This window comes from Talpa occidentalis, unplaced genomic scaffold (assembly GCF_014898055.3).
Source record: "Talpa occidentalis isolate TD23 unplaced genomic scaffold, MPIMG_talOcc4v2.1 talOcc4.17, whole genome shotgun sequence".
NCBI classification, from domain to species: domain Eukaryota; kingdom Metazoa; phylum Chordata; class Mammalia; order Eulipotyphla; family Talpidae; genus Talpa; species Talpa occidentalis.
Window position 1 is genome coordinate 54,585,050 of NW_023601754.1, and position 18,992 is coordinate 54,604,041.

The window sequence follows — 18,992 nt, forward strand, 5'->3', positions numbered from 1 at the left end:
GACACCATGGGGTCAGCCAAAATGGCCTGTAAGGCTGTCAGTTCTAGGGTGCTGCTGTCGCCCACCTGCCCCTTACGTTTTGTCCACTCATCCCAATACGTTTTGTCCCAGAGTGAAAGAGCCTGCTTGATTTTAAAGCTGCCTCTCCCATCTCGCCACCCAGCAGCGAGTGGCCTCCTAGACTAGAGCTACTTAAAGAGGGGGTCCCCAGGCTCCCGCAGGCCTTGAGGCTATTTTAGGTGGGCCCGAGTCCAAATGACTTTCATAAGAGGTCACTTGCCTTTTCCACTGTGTTTTTATCATTGGTGCGAAAATTGGTGGCAAACCCGTGGGAGCCTTTGCAGAATTGGGGCTGTGCTCACCTCCATGCCCATGCAGTCCTGGAGGGCCAGCCTCGTTTAACATTGGCCTGGTGAAGCGCCAGAGATGATCCATTTTACCAGCTCTATGCTTATGCGCATGCCTTAATAGTCTGGGTGATGGAAAGGGGAGGAAGCCTTCTTGGGTCACGTTAGCTGGTGGCAGATACAGTCCTGGATTATTTACCCGGGATCCCTAGGTGTTTGTTGCTTCAGAGGCCAACACCCCTGCACCTGTTGGGGTGGTAGGAGCATTAGTGCTGGCATGGGGAGGAGACAGGAGCAGGAGAGCAGGTAATGGGGGGCTGGGGGGAGGTTGCTGCTGACCAGTTGCATGAGTTCAAGTCTCCAGAGGAGTGGCGGATACCTGAGCTGGGTGAGGAGGTTCTTCAGGGACTTCTTATCCTAGGTTAGTTCCTCAGTTAAAGCACCCCAAATAATCTCATGCTAGCTTCAATCTCTCAGCACCGGTTCAACTCTAGCACACAGGTTCTGTGACCAGTGTCAGATCCAGTACCAGAGGCGACCGTGGTTGGGATAGAGCCAGGCTCTGGGACGCTTGCTCCTGTGCTAGGGTGCAGGTACTTTTGGTGGCAGGTACCACTTAGTTGTTATCTGGACTTTGACCCTTAGTGGGTGAGCAGAGCATAGCCGCCAGGTGCACTGAGGAGCCGCTTCTGTAGGAGATACAGGTGAGCCCATCTAGTCCCAGCAGCTCAGCTCCAGCCATTCACATCCAGGTGCCCAACCTCAGGCTGACACTCACCACACCGCACAGACTCTAGGCCAGCAGTCATCAAGACTGTCCACTGCCCTCAAGCTCCCTCTTTAGCTCTGGGTGTCTCATTGCTATCCAGCAGGTTAGCATCTGCATTTGCTGGTGTCGATCTACTGAGGGCCTCTGTGCCCCACCTGCTGTCAGTCTCTGAGACCCTCCATCTTGACTCAGTGCACCCCGCTTTCCTGTGCCATCTCTGGTTCCAGAGTCTTCTGTAGATAGGCTTGAGCCCTTCAGCCTACAGCAGAAGAGAGGCTCTGGGTAGCAGTTGCCCCTCTCTCTACTGGGCTGCACTGCCCAGTAATGCCCAAAAGACAATTGCATTTTTTCCTGCCCCTTCTGCCGTGCCGTCCCACTTGATGGCACAGTAGTCACCTGTTCTACATTTGGAAAGATTGCTTATTATCTGATTTGGTTGTAAATATGTGGAGAAGGCGAGTCTGGTATCTTCACTCTCTCCCCACTCAGAGGGACTCCAGAAAGAGAACCTCTGCAGGCTGTAGTGGCTGGCCGAGAAAAGCTGCCAGGGTTGTTTGAGTTGCCAGCTGAACTAGCCATGTTTTTCAAGAAATGCTATTTTTATTTGAAAGAACAACTGCCAGACAGCTACGCTTATTCAGAGTTGGGTGTCTGACACACTTCTCAGAAATGAATGTAGTGAACCTGTTGTTTCGAAATAACAACAAAAAGCAGCAGTTTGTTGCTTTTGGGGCCAAAAGTAGGCAGCCCCAAGAGATGCCGACGTGGCATGCCGACTATTTTGAATTTCGAGAAACTGAGACAAGTTCCAAGAATGATGTTTTTGCCTCATTATTTGTCTCCCTAAAAAACAGGAAATAAATCTTCTCTCTGGTGGTTCCTGAAGTAAGAGACAGTCTTATCTCAGAGTAGGGCTTGCAAGGTCTGTTTTCCATGCATATGAAGATAAGTCCTGCAAAATTCCTTTTTCTTTAAATCGTGGTTATTTGTTCTATGTTTTTTTTTTTTAAAGACTTTTTAAAAGTTATACATACAAGAACTGGGGTGCAGGCCAGAGGTGTGGGGGATGAGAGGATTCACCAGAGAGAGTGGGGAACAGAACACGCAGATTGACCAAAGTACACTGCTGAGGGGAGCAGCGGGCAAGTCAGGAGTGGTCCGCTGCACCATGTGGGTTGCTCCTTGGCTGGCTGGGGATTGAACTCGCGCTGCAGAGGCTGCGGACAGCTTCATAGGTTGTGTCTTAACCTTTTGCACCACCAGGGAGGCCCCTTTGTTCTGTTTTTCTTGCCTAAGTTTATTACCCCCTTTCGAGAGACAATACACCCTCCCTGGAATGGCCACAGGGCAGTCGTGTGTACTTGTAAAGTTGTCTTTCCTCTTGCTAATTTCCTGGCATCAACTTAATGATTATCCAGCTGCATGGATCCAGAAGGGTAGAGGAAGATAATTTCCCTCCCAACATTAGTAAAATTAGAGCTTTCAAGCAAAAATTAGAATTTTGTGTGCATCATCATGAGCTTGCAGCTTCTCAATACTTAAGGACTTTTCTGATTTGATTGTGATATTATACATGTGCTATTTTGGCATTTAGTTGTAAAGTATCAACATCTCAAAGATTAGCATTACTCAAGAATCGATATTTTCCAAATGACCAGTGTGTGGCTACTAAATCATGTGGGATAAAAGACCCACTAACAATTCAAGAAAAGCCAATGGATTTTTAATGCAACAGAGCAGGAAAACTTCACTGGGTTTTAAATTCCACTTTATAATGAACTACTGGCCGTTGAATTCTGGTGTTGTATCAAATAAAGGTATCTACAGTTGTCTGAAAAAGCTATTAAAATATTCCTCCTGTGCCTCCCTGGTGGTACAAAAGGTTAGGTCTCAGCACTATAAAGCTATCTGCAGCCACTGAGGCCTGAGTTCAATCCCCAGCCAGGGAGCTAACCCACATGGCGCAGCAGACCTCTCCTGTCTCCCCACTGCTCCCCTAGCAGTGGATTTCAGTAGATCCGATTGTTCTGCTCCCCACTCTGTCTCTGGTGAGTTTTCTCACCGCCCCCCCGCCCTCCCGCACCTCTGGCCTGTACCGCAATTCTTGTATGTATAAATAAGTAAGTCTTTTAAAAAATTCCTTTTTTCACAACTAGAAGACAGGGAGATTCCCATTTTTCTCCATAAACAACATTACTTATAATTGTATGCAGAAATGCAGATAAGAGAAGCCAGTGTCTTCTCTTATTAAATCTCTATTAAAGAGATTTGCAAAAATGTAAGCAAATGATCATTCTCACTTTTAAAGTATAGTTATGCTTTCTTAAAAATATGTGTGCCATTGTGTAATGTGCTTATTTTTTAAAAAATGAATTAATACATATAAAAAAGGGCCCTACATCCCAGAGTAATCCAGAGCCGAATTTGTCACAGAAGCACCTCCACCCCCACTGGAGTCTCCCTGAGGTCAAGGAGCATACAGATTTCTGATTTTGTTTATAAGCAAAAGCAAAAAGCCATTATTTGTATAGGAGTTTAACTCTTTAGAAGACTTTGATATGTGTTACTTTTTTTTTTAAATAGTGAACTATTTTTTTTTAAAGGTTTATTTTTTATTCAAACAATAGTTGGGGTACAGGCCAGAGGCGGGGAGGGTGAGAGGATTCACCAGAGACAGAGCGGGGAACAAAACAGGCAGACTGACGAAATGCACTGCTAAGGAGAGGAGCGGGCGAGGCAGGAGAGGCCTGCTGCCATGTGGGAATCTCCCTGGTTGGCCAGGAATTGAACCCGCGCTGCACAGGCTGTGGACAGCTTCACAGCACTGCACTCAACCCGCTGCGCCGCCATAGAGGCCCGACATGTGTTACTTTTTAAAATGTATTTTTATAGCAGCTCTACTAAGATATTCATATACTATAAAATTCACCCCTTGAAAGTGTATAATGCAGTGGTTTTTTTATTTTTTAAGATTTGTTTATTTGTGCAAAGAAGAAATGGGGTGTAGGCCAGAGGTGCGGGGGGTGCGGTGAGAGGATTCACCAGAGACAGAGTGGGGAGCAGAACAGGCAGATCCACTGAAATACACTGCTGAGGGGAGCAGTGGGGAGACAGGAGAGGTCTGCGGCGCCCTGTGAGTCACCTTCCTGGCCGGGGATTGAACTTAGGCCGCAGAGGTGATAGCGCTGATACTTAACTCCTATGCCACCAGGGAGGCCGGGCAGTGGTTTTTAGTATATTCACTATGTTATACAAACATCACCACAATCTAATTCTAGAACATTCTCATCACTGCAGAGGAAATTCTGTGGTCACTGGCAGTCACTGCCTAATACTTCACCTCCCTAGCCATAGCAAACACAAATGTACATTCTGCCTCTATGGGTTTGCCTATTCTAGACATTTTGTATGAATGTGGTCATATGATATTAGTCCTTTTGTGTTCAGCTTTTTTCACTTAGCATGTTTTTAAGGTTCATCCACTTTGCAGCAAGTAACAGTTCTTCATTCTTTTAATGGCCGGATAATAATCTGGTGTAGAACTCACCACGTATGTCCATTCATCTGTTGGACATTTGGGCTGTTTCCACTTCTGTTATGAAAAATGCTATGATCACTTACATACAGGGTTTTGTTTACATCAGGATTCCCCTCTCGGTGCACGCATCCAGGAATGGAGATTCTGGATCACACGGCAGTGCTCTATTTAGTCGTTTGAGGAACTGCTAAACAGTTTTCCAGAGTGGCTGCTCTATTTTATGTGTGAGGGTTCATGTCACCACATCTGCACGAACACTTGTGACTCCTCAAAAATAGCAGTTAAAACTAATAAATGAATTTGTGTATTGTAAGACGTTCACAGAGAGAAAAGGCAGCCCACAAGACAGGAGAAAAGATTTCTTGGTCAAATATCTGATAAGGGAGTCAGACCCAGGCTATGCCGAGGACCCCCAAACTCAAGGCCAGAACTCCAAACCACACGCTTCAATGGGCAAAGGCCTTGAGTGCGCCTTCTCCAAGGACACAGGAATGGCCAGTAGGCACAGAGAAGACACGCAGTGTCTCTAGTCCTTAGGGACGTGCAAGTCCAAACTGCAGTGAGAAGCTGCGCCACGGCCTCTAGGGTGACGACCATTTAAAAAAAAACAAAACAAGCTTTGGCAAAGATGGAGAGAAGTCGGAACCCTGCACACAGCTGGGAATGTGAGGTGGTGCTGTCCACAGCACGGAAATTCCTAAAAGATTAAAAACAGAATTACCGCGTGACCCAGCAATTCTGCTGGTGGGTGTATGCCCAAAGAATTGAAAGCCGGGGAGCGGGTCAGATTCAACACCCCCATTCATATAGCATTAGCCACAGTATCTAAAACGTAACGGAAGCAACCCAGCCCATTGCCCCATGAAGGGGCAAAGTATGACACATACATACCATGAAATGTGGTTTTGCCCTAAAAATGAAGGAAATTCTGCTATATTCTGCCACATGGATGAACCTTGAAGACTTTAAGCACAGTGAAGTAAGCTAGTCACAGACACTAGATGATCCCGCTTACGTGAGGTACTCAAGAGTTGTCCAAGTCACACAGAGAGGAGAGTGGGCTGGGGGACAGGAAGGGGAGGGGGGGTTGAGTCTCAGGTTTCCTAGGTGAAAAGTGCTGTGCAGGTCACTGCTTCCTTGCCTGCTCTGCTCAGGGCTGAAGGCCTGTCTTTCTGGATCCTCCTGGGTGCCGTGGGAGGATGGTGCTGGGTTGGTTAGTGGTCAGTGCCCCTCAGCGGGCTAGAAGAGAAGAGAAGGCTGCTCTCTGTCCACCCTGGCCTGGATGAAGGGCAGGAAGAGGCTGGGACTCTGCGAGGAGCAAACAAGTTCCCTGCCACGTGGAATTTTTTTTTTAAAGATTTATTTATTCATGCATACAAGAACCAGGGTATAGGCCAGATGTGCGGGAGGGTGACAGAGAGGGGAACAGAACAGGCAGACTGACAAATACATTGCTAAGGGGAGCAGCGGGCGAGAGAGGAGAGGTCTGCCGCACCATGTGGGTATTTCCGTGGCTGGCCAGGATCAAACCCGTGCTGCAGAGGCTGCGGACAGCTTCATAGCACTGCACTCAACCACCTGCGCCACCAGGGAATCCCCGCCACATGGAATTTTCATTGAACTCAGATGCTTGTGCCCTTGGGGAATCTCCTCACCTTTGGGCCCCTGCTTTGTGCCCGGGCCAGCACACCCATGTTTCACTTGCACCAGCAAGCTCAGCCCCCGACTTCCTGATGTCACCTAGCAGGGGTTGAACACTCTGAGCTGGCGGGACTTGAGAGTATGTTCGAGCATTTGAAAACCTCCCCCAGCTAATGTGCGCCCATGTGGGGAGTCAAGCCTCCTGGTCCATAGGGAGAAAGGACCACGCTGTCACCATTTCCAGGGACAGACAATCTGGGTACAGCAAAGCCTCAGCAGGAGAAAGAAGACATGAGACACCTCATTTTTTTCTCCTTCCATCCGATGATTTGCTCCTTGTCTTCCGTCAGAAGCGCTCTCTCCCGCTCCCCCAATGCCGGTCCTCCTTCCTTGTGAAACCCCAATCCACTGCCCTTTAACCTCCCACCAGAAACACAGGCGGTGGCTTTTGACCACCCCCTCCCAGCTCACCCCTGACCTGCTTGTGTTTTTCCTTAGCCTGTTCAAGGTCTACCCCTGAGCCAGGGATTGGCTCCCAACAGCCTGTCTCCTCTGAACTGTAGGGAAGGGGCTGTTCTGGAAAGCCCGTGACAGGCTTAACCTAGAACCCCCGGGGATAAATAGGCAGCGGCCAGAGGGCCCAGATTTGGCTCTTGCGGCACCAGGAACAGCGAGGTCTGCAGCTCTGGGCCACTGCACAGTAAGCTCCTGCCTTCCAGACGCTTGGGCCCCTGTGCCAGGTGGGAGGGTGCCCTGCGGCCACGGTTTCTCTTCCCTCTGGAATTTGGGGACCTTCCAGTTCTCGGAAAGGACAGGGATTCTGGACACAGGCCCTTAGAGATGAGGGATCAGGGCCAGGTGGTGTGGGCGCGGGGCTGTGTCGCTGCCCACGGGCCATGGGGACAAGTCTGACGAGGGATGGGCCAAATGAAGGTGCAAGAAATAGCAAGACCTGCCTGCTGGCAGAGATGGGCTGTGCCCAAGACCTCGGGTCGGGGCCTCGGGGCTCTGGGCCAGAATGCCTTTGCGCGTGGTGACAGTGGGGGAGGTCACGTTGGCCCCCCGAGTGGCCCTCCTTGTGGAAATGCCCGCGCTGCCAGGGTTGGGGGAAGGGCCTGCTCTGAGAGTGGCATCAGCCAAGGCCCAGAGCCCCCAGTGTTGGACTCCTTGGCCACCTTGACGAAATGCTCTGAAACGGCAGAACTGGACCCTGGCTTCACTTTAGGAATCTGGGAAGTTGAAGGGCCAAAAGCAGCTCACCTCAAGATGTGTTTGTGACTGCCTCCTAGACAGTGTCCACCTCAGGCGAAAAGCAGCTAGTTCTCACCACACAATGGTCTATCCAGAAAGGACAACCAAAGGGCAGCTTGGAAAGTGCCGTCTGGTGGCGAGTTATTCTGCTCCCGGTGCCCCACACTCCCTCCTGAAGCTTTTGAAGGGGCTCCTGCGGGCAGAGGGGCTTCTCCCTTGTATAGAGCGGATGCGAGGCTTGTTGGGGCCTGTCGTCTCCCCACTGTGCCTGTGTGGGTGCTCTCCTCCCCCGCAAGGAGGGCTTCTGCGTACACATGGCCCTGGAACAGCACGGTTTTCCCTTCATGGGTGGGTCCCCACATGCCGAGGTTTTTCTGTCCCCCATTCCACATTCACAGATTCAGCCTGAAACGATATAGGTCGGCTGAACCCACCGAGGGGGGAGTCCACCTGTCCCGAGGGCTGGTGTAAACTATACCCAGGCTCTGACTAGGTGGGGCCGGTGCTCCTCATCCCGCCCTTATTCAAGGGTCAGGTGTGTCCTCACAACAGCGATGAAGGGGGAGCGCACCCACCTCCTGCTGGGGAGACCTTGCTCTTGCCCACTGCGCCAGATTCGCTGTAAAGGGGCCCTGGGGGAGAGCGCTTCTCCCGTTCGGGGGAAGGAGAAACCGATAAGGTCCCCAAATGACTTCCTGTTCTTATCTTCAACTGCAAACATCAGACTCCTTGGTTCATCCTCTGTGGGGTCCGCAGCAGACTCCTCTCCCGATCAGCATCCACCTGGCGCCACCTGACCCTGGCCCTAAGCTGGTCAGGCTGGACCACACTTGCAGGGAGAGGCCACGGCTCCCCGAGCAGGGGCAGACCCCCATGTGCCAGGCGGGGCTGCCTGCGGGGGCCTCTCTAGAAGATCCCTCCTTAGCCCAGCTCTAGTGCCTCCCCCAGGACCCTTGACCTGGGCTCCTCACGGCTGGGCCCCGACTCCCTGGCACCATTGGGGTTTCTAGTGCGCTGGTCTTGTCTCCTCACAAGACAGAAAGTGTCTTGAAGGCAGAGGCCGGTTGTGTGTCCTGGGCAGCAGGAGCTCAGCCAACCCCTGAGGCCCGTGGGGTGACGTCTGAGCGCAGTGCTTGAGTGTAGACCGTTTGGCTCAGGAAGCGGGGGGCCAGTTTGCAGTGTCACGTGCACTCAGTCCCTGGGTTGTCAGTCTCTGTGCTGGGGGATGAGCTTATTTTCTAACTGAACTAACAGATGGGCTGTTTTGCACTCATAACACTTCTCTTTCCAAATACGTGACTTTTTCCTCACACCAGCCAATTCTCCAGTTCTCTGCAGACGCCACTGGGTGTCCTCAGCTCTGTTCAGTTGACATTCCCCTGTGCAGCCCCGGCAGGCTGAGGGCTCAGTCCATGAGACCCGAGACACAAGTCTGGCCTCCTGTGCTCTGCCAGCGGCAGCCCTGATCCCAGCTCAGCCGCAGCTGTGGTGACTTGCTAGAACTGCGCGCAGAGCCAGGAGAGCGCCCTCCCCGCCCTGGCTGGTGTGTGCCAAGGACACGGATGCGCCCCAGGTGAAGAGGTGCATGGGGCAAAGTCTGGAGGGCCTGAGTGCAGAAGCGTCTGTCCCTCAGAGTTGGGGTGCCCCTGCCCGGCCAGCACAGGGAGCATCCATCAACCTGGAAGCCTCTGAACCCCATTTTTAGAGTCTTTACGGCAGCCTCACTATGCAGCTACTAGTGATTAATTCCTTGCCATTTCCAGACCTCCACTTGGAAAAGTGAGTGCTCCGACCCTCTAATCATGGAGCTGTTTCCTTTGGTGGTGGCAGTGTCCCCATCCTGAAGCTGTCTAGGGCCTCACTAGCAAACATGCAAATAAGTCACAAAAGGTGCTCTTGTCTCCCCAACCATGTGCAAACTCCAGGGGTTTCAGAGCTCTATGCCAGGGGCTGGCAACAAAACCAACATTTTCTATTTCTTACATATCACAGTATCACACAGGTTCAGAGAAGTCGAGTGATTCCCCAAGATTGTCAGACCAGGTGGTGGCAAAGTGGGAATTTGAACCTGTTTTCTGACTCCTTAGCTTTCCATAGAGCACAGTGGAGTAGGCCCACAGCAGCAGGTGTGGGCAGACGGCCCTAGGATGCTTCGTTGAGCCTCCTGCCACCCAGGGAGACCTTTCCTGTCTGTCACCATCATCCCTGTGCCCTGCGCCCTGACTGCTCTCTCTGTACCCTCCCAAAGCTCCAGTTGCAGGGAAGTTGGCCTGATGAGTTGCCTCCTCCAGAGCCAGAACAGCCTGGTGAGGAAGGAGGCTGCAGGGAGTGGCAAGGAGCTCAGAAGCCGCCAGGCTGCAGAAGGGGCCGAAAGGCCTGCTGCCCTTATCTCAAGATGGGGGAGAGTGCCTGCCTGCCTGCTCATCAGGGTGGGCCTGCTGCTCGTAGCGAGTGTCGGTGACATTGCCTTAGAGCACAGAGAGCTGGAAGAACACTGTTGTGAAATAGAATTACAGTGTGCAAGCTCGAGCTCAATAAAGCTGTCAAAACTGGAATAAAAAAGCATTGGGGGGATGACCTGGTCAGTACCTCATCCAGGGCCTGGCACTTAAGGACACTTAGAGCTGTTATTAATCATTGCTCTAGAATTACTACGAGCCATGACCTGTTCCCTCAGAAAGGGGGCAGGGGGCACTGAGAAGGCATCTTGGGGTAATGCCCTTGGGGTTGGACTGAAAAGACGGGCAGGCTCTGTTGCTGGGGCTTTCTTAATTCACTCACCAGCTCAGGTGCCCAACCTTTCCTCATAGCCTACAGCTCTCAGACTCCTCCTCTTCCAATTTTCAGCTTTCTTAACTTCTCACCACTGAGGAGAAACTATTCTATTCAGCTGAGCACACCCCCTGCCACTGGTTAGAGAAGGAAGTCTTGGCAAGTCAGAACCTGCTTGGTAGGTGAAGGGCCTGCATGGCAGTGGCCAGGGCTGCTGGAGGGCCACCTGCTCACTCTCCTCGGCATGCACTTCAGGGTAAAGGCCAATGGAGTCAGGGAGCCTCTGGGCGCTCCTGCAAAATAAGCCAGGAAGAAAGGTCTGCTCCATCTGACCGGGTGCTCAGTCAGGCCCCCAGCACCCGCAGTGTGACCCGAGGAGGCACAGCAAGCCTGCAGGGGAGGGCGGGTGTGAACTGGGAGCAAGAGCTGGGCAGGTCGGATCAGCCGAGAGATCAGCTCAGGGCAAGGCCTCTCCACACAGGATCGGAGGCTCTGGAACGGCTAGGGTGAGCCGAAGGTCGGGGGCAGTAGCTGGAGACTTGGCAGGCAGTGGGGCCAGGATGTTAACTAGTCACCTATACAGGTTGGCAGAACTTAAATCTGCCCACACGCAGCTCCAGGGAAGCAGGGCCGGGCCTGCTCAGGCTGGCCAGGGCCTGTGCCTTTGAGCTTCGAGGCCATGGCCCAGGGATCTATCCCAAGTTTCTCTCTCCTTGCTTGCAAAGCTGGGCCTAACGCCTAATGCTGCTGCACAAGGTCTCGGCGAGTGGCTGAGAGAAGCTGAGCGGCCCACACAGCCAGTGCCTGCGGGAGTGGGGCGGGCGGCAGCAGGGGTACCAAGCAATCGGTCTCTGGGAAGCCTCTGGCCCAGTTTTTGTCCTCAAATTCCAAAGCAGAAGGTAAAAGTTCAGGTTAAGGGCTGCCCAGTCAGTTTTCCTGGGAGCTGTAAGTAGGGAGAAAGCACAGCCGCAGGGTCAGGTCGCTGTTTGCTTGCCTCTTTCCAGAAACGAAAGCTCTTGGCCACTGAGTCCCTTCACCATCTTCGGGCCTCGTGGACTTTGCTGGTCAGTTGACCCAGAGGACCCAGTTTTAACAGGGAATGGGGTCCCCCACAGTGCCCTTCTTGCGAGACCTTGGGGGTGTGCCTACAGAACAGCAGTAAAGACGGGTCAGGAATGCTGATCCTGAGAAACTGAGCAGCCAAGGGGAGTCAGGCACCCAACAAGGGACATTGGGGCACCCAGGGGGGCTGTGACAAGGTGTGAGGGATTGTCCCTCCTGGCCACTGGGAGGGGTAGCAGCACACAGCCCCAGGTGAGCAGAAGATACACCCCTCCTCCTCTCTGCACCCCCGTCCTGCCTGTGCCTCCCAATGGCTGGAACCTATGGACTCGGAAACCAGCCAGCCAGGGAGACTGGGTGCCTCCGTCCACAGGACTCAGCTTCCCTGGACACAGAGCAGAGAAGGGGGTGCAGGGAGGTGAGCAGAGCAACAGGCAGGAAGTCGCCTGCAGGCTGAGTCCTGGGGAAGCAAGCACGGAGCCAGCAGGGACGGGCGCCCCGGCCTAGGCCCCGGCTCCTGGAAAGGGCAGCCTACAAATCTCAGCTGCCACTTTCAAATGCGGTCATCAAAGGCCATTAGGAAAGATAAGGAAAGGCGAGGCACACAGCTGGTACAGGAGGAAGCAACAGTCTGCAGCTGACATCACCTTGCTTAGGACAATCTGAGGAAGGCACCACAGAGCTGCGAGCGCGAGCAGGCGAGTCAGCGAGAGGGAGGACACAGGATCAAAGACAGAACAGGTGCGTTTCTGTCAAGTGGCGTGAGCCACCTGGGGACAGCCCAGGCCATCTGCAACTGCATCGAAAAGAATAAAAAACTTAGGAACGAATTTTAAAAAGTGTAAAACTTATATTCTGAAAATGATAAAAATTGTTGGGGGGAGAAAACCTAAATAAATGGATCACCCGTATCCCTTGACCAGAAGACTTACTGTGGCAAACGTGGCACTATTTCCCAGGGTGACCTACAGCCAGCACCACCCCTTGCACAGCCCCGCCCTTTATTTGCAGGAATTGAGGCAGTGGCTCTAAAGTTCACATGGAAGTGAAAGGAACGACCGAAAGAATCTTGAGAAAGAGCAAGGCTGAGCGCTTGCTCCTCCCGATCTCAGAACGTGCCACACAATTACGGTCATCAAGACTACGTGGTCCTGGCACCGAGACCTATAGGTCAGTGGAATCGGATGGAGAGCCCAGAAATAATTGCTTACGTGTATAGTCAATGGATTTTTGACACAGTGCAGGCACTTTAAGTTCAGAGATGAGTTAGATCTGCCCCCAAAGAGCCAAGGCCGGCCACTCCGCCAGCACTCCTAACTGGGGTCCAGCGAGAGGCCCACAGAAAGGGACAGCAGGCGCCATGGGCTCTGGGACTCAGCTGGGGGTCCCGGGAAGACTGCCTGAGGGAGGGGCCTGGAAGCGTGGGAGGACCCCGGCATCCTCCACAGGGTCTTGGCAACACTGTACAGTGAAAGCAGGTCCTCAGCTCACATTTTGCTCAAATTAGGCTGGATTCCCTTTTCTCATTGCAGGGTGAGGGCGAGGGCGAGGGCTGCTGTATTGTATTTTCATCATTGTTTTTTTTTTTAAAGATGTATTTATGCATACAAGAACTGGGGGTACAGGCCAGAGGTGTAGGGATGAGAGGATTCACCAGAGACAGAGCGGGGAGCAGAACAGGCGGATCTACTGAAATCTACTGCTGAGGGGAGCAGCAGGCGAGCCAGGAGAGATCTGGTGTGCCTTGTGGGTTGCTCCCTGGCCGGGGATGGAACTTGTGCTGCAGAGGCTGGATGGCTTCTGGATAGCTTCACAGTGCTGTGCTTAACCCCTTGCGCCACCAGGGAGGCCCCGTATTTTCATTGTTTTTGAACAGTCAAGTATAGGATGCAAGTTCAAAAGAGGGGGAACAGTGAGAGAAAAGCCTTTCCCCCATGCTTTCCCCCCTATTACCAGCACCTTGAGTCTCATGCTAGAAATATTCCACATGCACCCGCATGCGTGCCCGTGGAGGGCCCTCTCTGTGGGCAAGCTGTGACATCTTCCAGCTGGAGGCCCACAGGTACAGAGGCTCAGTAAGATGTGGATTCGAAGTGAGGCCCGGGCTGCAGTCCTGGGTCTCAGGGTCAGCCAGCAGCCTGGCCATGGGCCCCTCAGTAGCAATTTGGCTCCGCTTTCCTCTAAGGGCCCTAGAGGGATGGGCTTTGGGTCTCCCGGCTCTCAGCGGGGTGCTCGGCGGGGTGCCCTCCGTTCTGGAGACTCGTTCTGTCTTTCTCTTGCTCAGTCCCGTCGCCTTTCCGGCCTGTTGGCGTTCTCGTTCTGGTGACTCGCGTCCCGCTGCTTCCTGGCAGGAGCGCCGGGAGGAGCAGGTGTCCTCTCCGTCTTACCTTCATGCCTAACCCACAGCTGAGTTGAGAGCTTCGGGCTGGAAATCACTTTTCCTTAGCTGTTTCGAAGGATTGCGTTGTACTAGACTAGCTCCCCGACTAGGTGTTGAGACACCCAAATCCTTGCCGATTCTGAGTCTTTCTGTCCTTTTACTCCCCTCCCTGGAAGCTTCATCTTCCGTCCACGATGTGCCGCGGGGTCTGGGCCCAGCCTGCGGGCCTCGGGGTTCTTCCCATTTTCCCAGGCGGAGCCATTTCCTCTAGTCCTGGGTTTCTTGGATGCTTTCATTTCCGCCCTTGGTCTGCTCATTCTCTCCCAGGTCTTTGGAGACTCCTGGTCTCCTAGATCTTTGGACCCGCCCTCCCGCTGGCTGCCTTTTTGGTTTATTTTCCATTTCTTTGTCTTTTGGTTTTGAGGTTTTCTTTACCTTATCTTCCAGGCCTTCTGTTGACTTTTGTTTGTTTATTTCTCCTATCACAGCTTTCATCTCCCAAGGCTCTTTTTTTTTTTTTTTTCTTAAGATATATTTATTTATTTATACAAGAGCTAGGGTACAGGCCAGAGGTGGAGGGGGGTGAGAGGACCCACCAGAGACAGAGTGGGGAACAGAACAAGCAGATCGACCGAGGTACACTGCTGAGGGGAGCAGCGGGTGAGACAGGAGAGGTCTGCTGCACTATGTGGGTTGCTCCCTGGCCGGGGGAATCGAACTCGTGCTGCAGAGGCTGCGGATTGCCTCATAGTGCTGTGCTCAACCCCTTGCGCCACCAGGGAGGCCCTCCCAGGGCTCTTTTTGCTGTGAATGTTCTTTAGAAACCCGTAAGCACTCCTGCGGCCACCATCTCCCCTCCTTCCTTGGGATGTTGGGACCGTGATGTTTTGAGTTTCTTCTCCTGCATAGGCCACTGCCTCCAAACTGCTCTTTTCTGCTGCTTTTCCTTGGGCTCTATCTTTATTTTTTTATTTTTTATTTTTTTTATTTTTTTTTTTAATAGAGGCATGTTTTATTTATTTATTTGTTTGTTTGTTTGTTTATACATGCACTGGGTACAGTCAGAAGCGCGGGAGGGTGAGAGAATTCACCAGAGCCAGAGCGGGAGCAGAGTAGGCAGAAGGACAGAAGTACACTGCTGAGAGGAGCAGCGGGTGGCAGGAGAGGTCTGCGCGCCATGTGGGACCCTCCTCTGGTGGCCGGGGAGCAGCCGGGGATCGAACCAGCGCCGCAGAGGCCGCGGGCAGCTTCGCAACCCAGCGCTCAACCGCTGCGCCACCAGGGAGGCCCTGGGCTCTATCTTTAAATGACTCTTTCCTCCTCCCAATGACCTTTGATGCCTGCCGTGGGACTAAAATGCCTGAAGTCTAGTTCCTGAGTCCACTGTGCCTGGGCGTGCCTCTGTGGGCCGCCTCAAGGCCAACCCCCAAACGTCTCCGCTCCTGGGAGGAGGGAAAGGGCTGGGTGCCAGCGGTGGGCTCCAGCCGCGAAGGGCCCAGGAGACAGCATTTGTTTTGGTTTTGGCGCGTGGGTCAGTGGGGGGGGAGGGGTTCGGTTACAGAGGGGACATCATATGTTCATCCAACAACTGTTCTTTTAAATCCTCATACTTCAACCTGCAGATGGTTGGTTAAGAAAGCCAGGGAGACAGAAGGTGTGGAGGGCAGGAACAAGGAAATCGGTCTCTTGAGAAATGAATAACTTTCACGTTGAATGAAATGATCTCAAGAATCTTTATTTTGATTCCCTCACTGGTTAAGCAGCGCTGAAGCAAGGTGCTGAAGCTCCTCGGGCTGGGAGTGCCTGCTCCTCTCCTCTGCTCATTCCCATGTCTGGGCCCAGGCGAGCACTCCACGCCAGGCCTTAAAAAAGAAACGGAGGCCTGTTACTTGGCTTCTATAGACAAAGGGAAAACAGAGAAGGGGCGCTATGTCCCCACCACCCTATTGCCCGTCTTGGTCTGGGTGGGAGTCTCGGCCATGGGTGTTCTCTCAGCAGCACCTCAGGGAGGTGGGACAGGGTTGTGGCCGCGACCTGGTCACGCTTGTGGTGTACGCTGGGATGCTCTGTGGCCACCAGCACTGGTCACTGTGCATGGAAGTGAAAGGGGTCGGGGAGCCAGATGTGCTCCGTGTGTGCATGCGTCCGTCCATGCGTACGAGCAACTCACATTGGTCCTTGCTGATGGGGTGCTGGGCAGTAGAAGCCCTTTCTTAGTCTGACTCGTTATGATTTAGGTGACGCTCAGGCTCAACTTGTGCTTAGAAGCATCATCTCAACAAAGTACTTTGCGGCCCGGCCCAACCCGCCTGGGCCTCTGTGGGCCTCTGGGTCCTCATAGCACCCCCTCCCCTGCCACCCTGTCCATGAGAAAACAGTCCAGTCCCCACTGTCCTGCTCACATTTATCAAGAAGGCCAATTCTCTGCCAGGCACTGTTCTAAGCTCTTCACACACACACAACCCTTTGCTACAGTCAGTTGTCACCCCTGAGTTCACACACAAAGGGGTGTGTAGCGGCAGGAAGGCACAGAGCAGGAGCTCTATGACCTGAGCAGACGGGGTAAAGGAGGAGTCCTGGAGACCTCGGTGGCTTTTTCAGGCTTTTATTGGGTTTACCAGGTACACAGCAGGCAGGGGTGCCAGAGGGCCGGGAGACTGGCAGGCCTCCCAGCCCCCAGCGAATCTGCACTCTTTCCGGGCTCTCTGGCGTTCTCTTCTGGTGTTTCTGCTCTTTCGCTCTGCTGGCGTCTCATGATGCTGCCCTTATAAGCCCAGTCTCAACCCAGGTGTACCCACCTATGCAGGCTCACGCCCTACTCCAGGTGTTCCCCATCAGGCATGCATTTAATCTAATGGCGGGAGGGTGGAAAAGCCTGATACTTCTTACTTACCCTACAGGGTGGAAGCTCAGGGGGTAAGTAATTTGCCAGAGTCAGTGGACCTGGGAGCCCTGGGGTCTTAACCACTGTGGCCATGTAACAGCGTCCTGTCAACAACTGGGAATTGCTTCTTTCCTCGCCAGGCCCAGCCAGACCGCAGCACTGCAGGCTCGCTGGGGTTGCCAGCTAAAATTTAAATTTCCAAGGAGCAACAAATAATTTTGAAGTAGAATTATATCCCCAAATACTGCTTGGGATAGGTTTGTACTTTAAAACATGGCTGTTCTCTTCAGCTGTTACAGAGTGACTTGCATTTTAATTAGCTACATCTGGTGGCCACAAAGCCTTATCTTGGTGGAGAGCTGGGACGGGGGTGAGGGAGGCGGCAGCCTCTCTGCTCCTGTTCCTCTGCCCGGGTTGTTGCGCGTTGCTGCAGGGCTCGTCTTTTTTTTTTTTTTTTTTTGGTGGGACCCTCACCTGCAGCCAGGGAATGAACCTGTGCTGCAGAGGCTGCGGGCAAGCGATCAACCGCTGCGCCCCCAGGGGAGGCCCAGAGCTCCTAACTCTTGATTCTTTATTTCAAAGTAAAACATAAGGACGGTGTAAACTCCAGACATGTCTGGCTTTTGCTGTCTTCCACTAAAGAAAGAGTATTAAGACAGCATTTGAGACATGCCCAAATCCAGGCGGCAAAAAACCTTCACTTCCCATTCTCCAAGGACAAAGATCCACACAAAGAATTACGAAATCTTTTACACAATCAGCCTCACATTTAGCTGTTCTTAAAGAATCACCTGACCGAAGCCAACTCATGCAGAAAACTGTAAATTGCTTTAAAACTCCCTCAAAGGGAAATACCTCTGCTGCTCTACTTCTGTCTTTGCTGATCTGACTGCCCAGGCGTCTTCTCAAAGCCCGCCCTGGGAGCACCAGCACTGGGGCTGACCCAGTTTCTTTCCTGAGCTGCGTCTCTTTGGTTGTGCTTCCGGGACTGTGAGGTCTGGGCTTCTCCACCTGGAGAGCAGAGGGCTTTCAGCCCTGGGCCCAGTGGGTGCATCCAGGACGCTGTTACATGGCCACAGTGGTTAAGACCCCAGGGCGCCCAGGTGCACTGAGCTTCCTGTCCTGCCATGGCCCGATATGGGATACCCAAGAAACTCTAGGGGTTCTTGGGGGGGGGGTGCACTTCAGCTCTTCATCCAGTTCAAGGCCTTGTCTGTCACCTGAGTCCCCTCTGGTAGTCAGCCCCAGGGCTTTGAGGAGATGCCGGACCAGTCAGATCAGCAAAGACAGAGGTGGAGAAGCAGAGGCATTTCCCTTTGAGAGGGTTTTAAAGGAATTTAGACAGCTTTCTGCATGAGGTGTCCCTCCCTCCCAGGCTTGCTCCTTATTCTCCTCACTTTCTCTCCTGCGGGAGATGTCTGTGGCAGGGAGGCGGGCCCCTACCTGGCTTCATAAACACGCTGAGGAGAAGACAACAGCAAAACAAGGAGCAAATGACATGAGCAGGGAGCTCATACAAGGGAAAAGCTAAAATGTGTCCACCATTGTGACAAAACATCCAACTATCAGGAAAGTGGAAATTAAAGTAAGAGCCCATCCTGTACTCACAAGAGTGTCAAAAACCAGGGCCTAGCCACATGAGAGTTGGCGAGGGTCTGGGAGGGGAATTCTGCGCGCTTCTGGTGGCCGCTGACTGCTCAGGAGCCTTGTGGGGGAGCTTGGCGGGTGGACCTTTAAAGTGTGCTGGCCTCTGTCTAGCAGCCCGGTGCTGGTCTGGGCCCTAGAGAAAGCCCGGCGTTACGTGTATTCACTTTTAACGTCTTCATTATGGCCGTTTTCAAACACATAAAAATGGAGCAAATAGTACAATGGGCCCGCACGCCAGTCACAGACTGGCTCTCCCGGTTGCGGCTCTGGCACGTTGTGGTTCTTAGCAGCTGACATCTCCGAACAGCCTGGGTACGAAGAGCTGTGAGTTTTCTATACGTGTCTATGTTCCTAGATGCAGCCGCTAAAGGTAATGAACTAAAATCTACTTGTACCGACGTGGATAGGTTCCAAACCCACTGTGTGAAAAAACGAGGTTAAAAAAACAACAGTAGATTATGAATGAAAATGTTAAAATGGAAATAAATGGTTCTGGGTGTGTGTCTCTCTAATCAGTGCAAAATTAACAAGGGAGGACACAGCCCCCCAACTCTGGGGAGGGGAGGAGGGAAGGCTGGGATATGAAATTAGGAAGATCCACAAGGGAAATTCTAAGTGTGGCATTTGCTCTGCCTTTGGTTAAGTTGAATTGTGATTTACCAAGAGAAGTGGCGCTTCGGAAAGTCAGATCGTGCCTCACA

The 18,992-nt window shown here is 52.6% G+C and overlaps 1 protein-coding gene across 4 annotated transcripts in view; it reads left to right on the forward strand.

Annotated features, from left to right (window-relative positions):
* PC (pyruvate carboxylase) overlaps nt 1-18,992 on the forward strand; it is a 73,883-nt gene that overhangs the window by 24,540 nt on the left and 30,351 nt on the right. The window contains exon 1 of one of the 4 annotated variants that reach the window (XM_054697449.1): nt 6,902-6,995. The exons of the other annotated variants lie outside the window; for them this stretch is intronic. The gene's annotated coding sequence lies outside the window, so the exon portion shown is untranslated. Of the gene's footprint in view, nt 1-6,901; nt 6,996-18,992 lie in introns of those variants that run through there. 4 annotated transcript variants of the gene reach the window in all.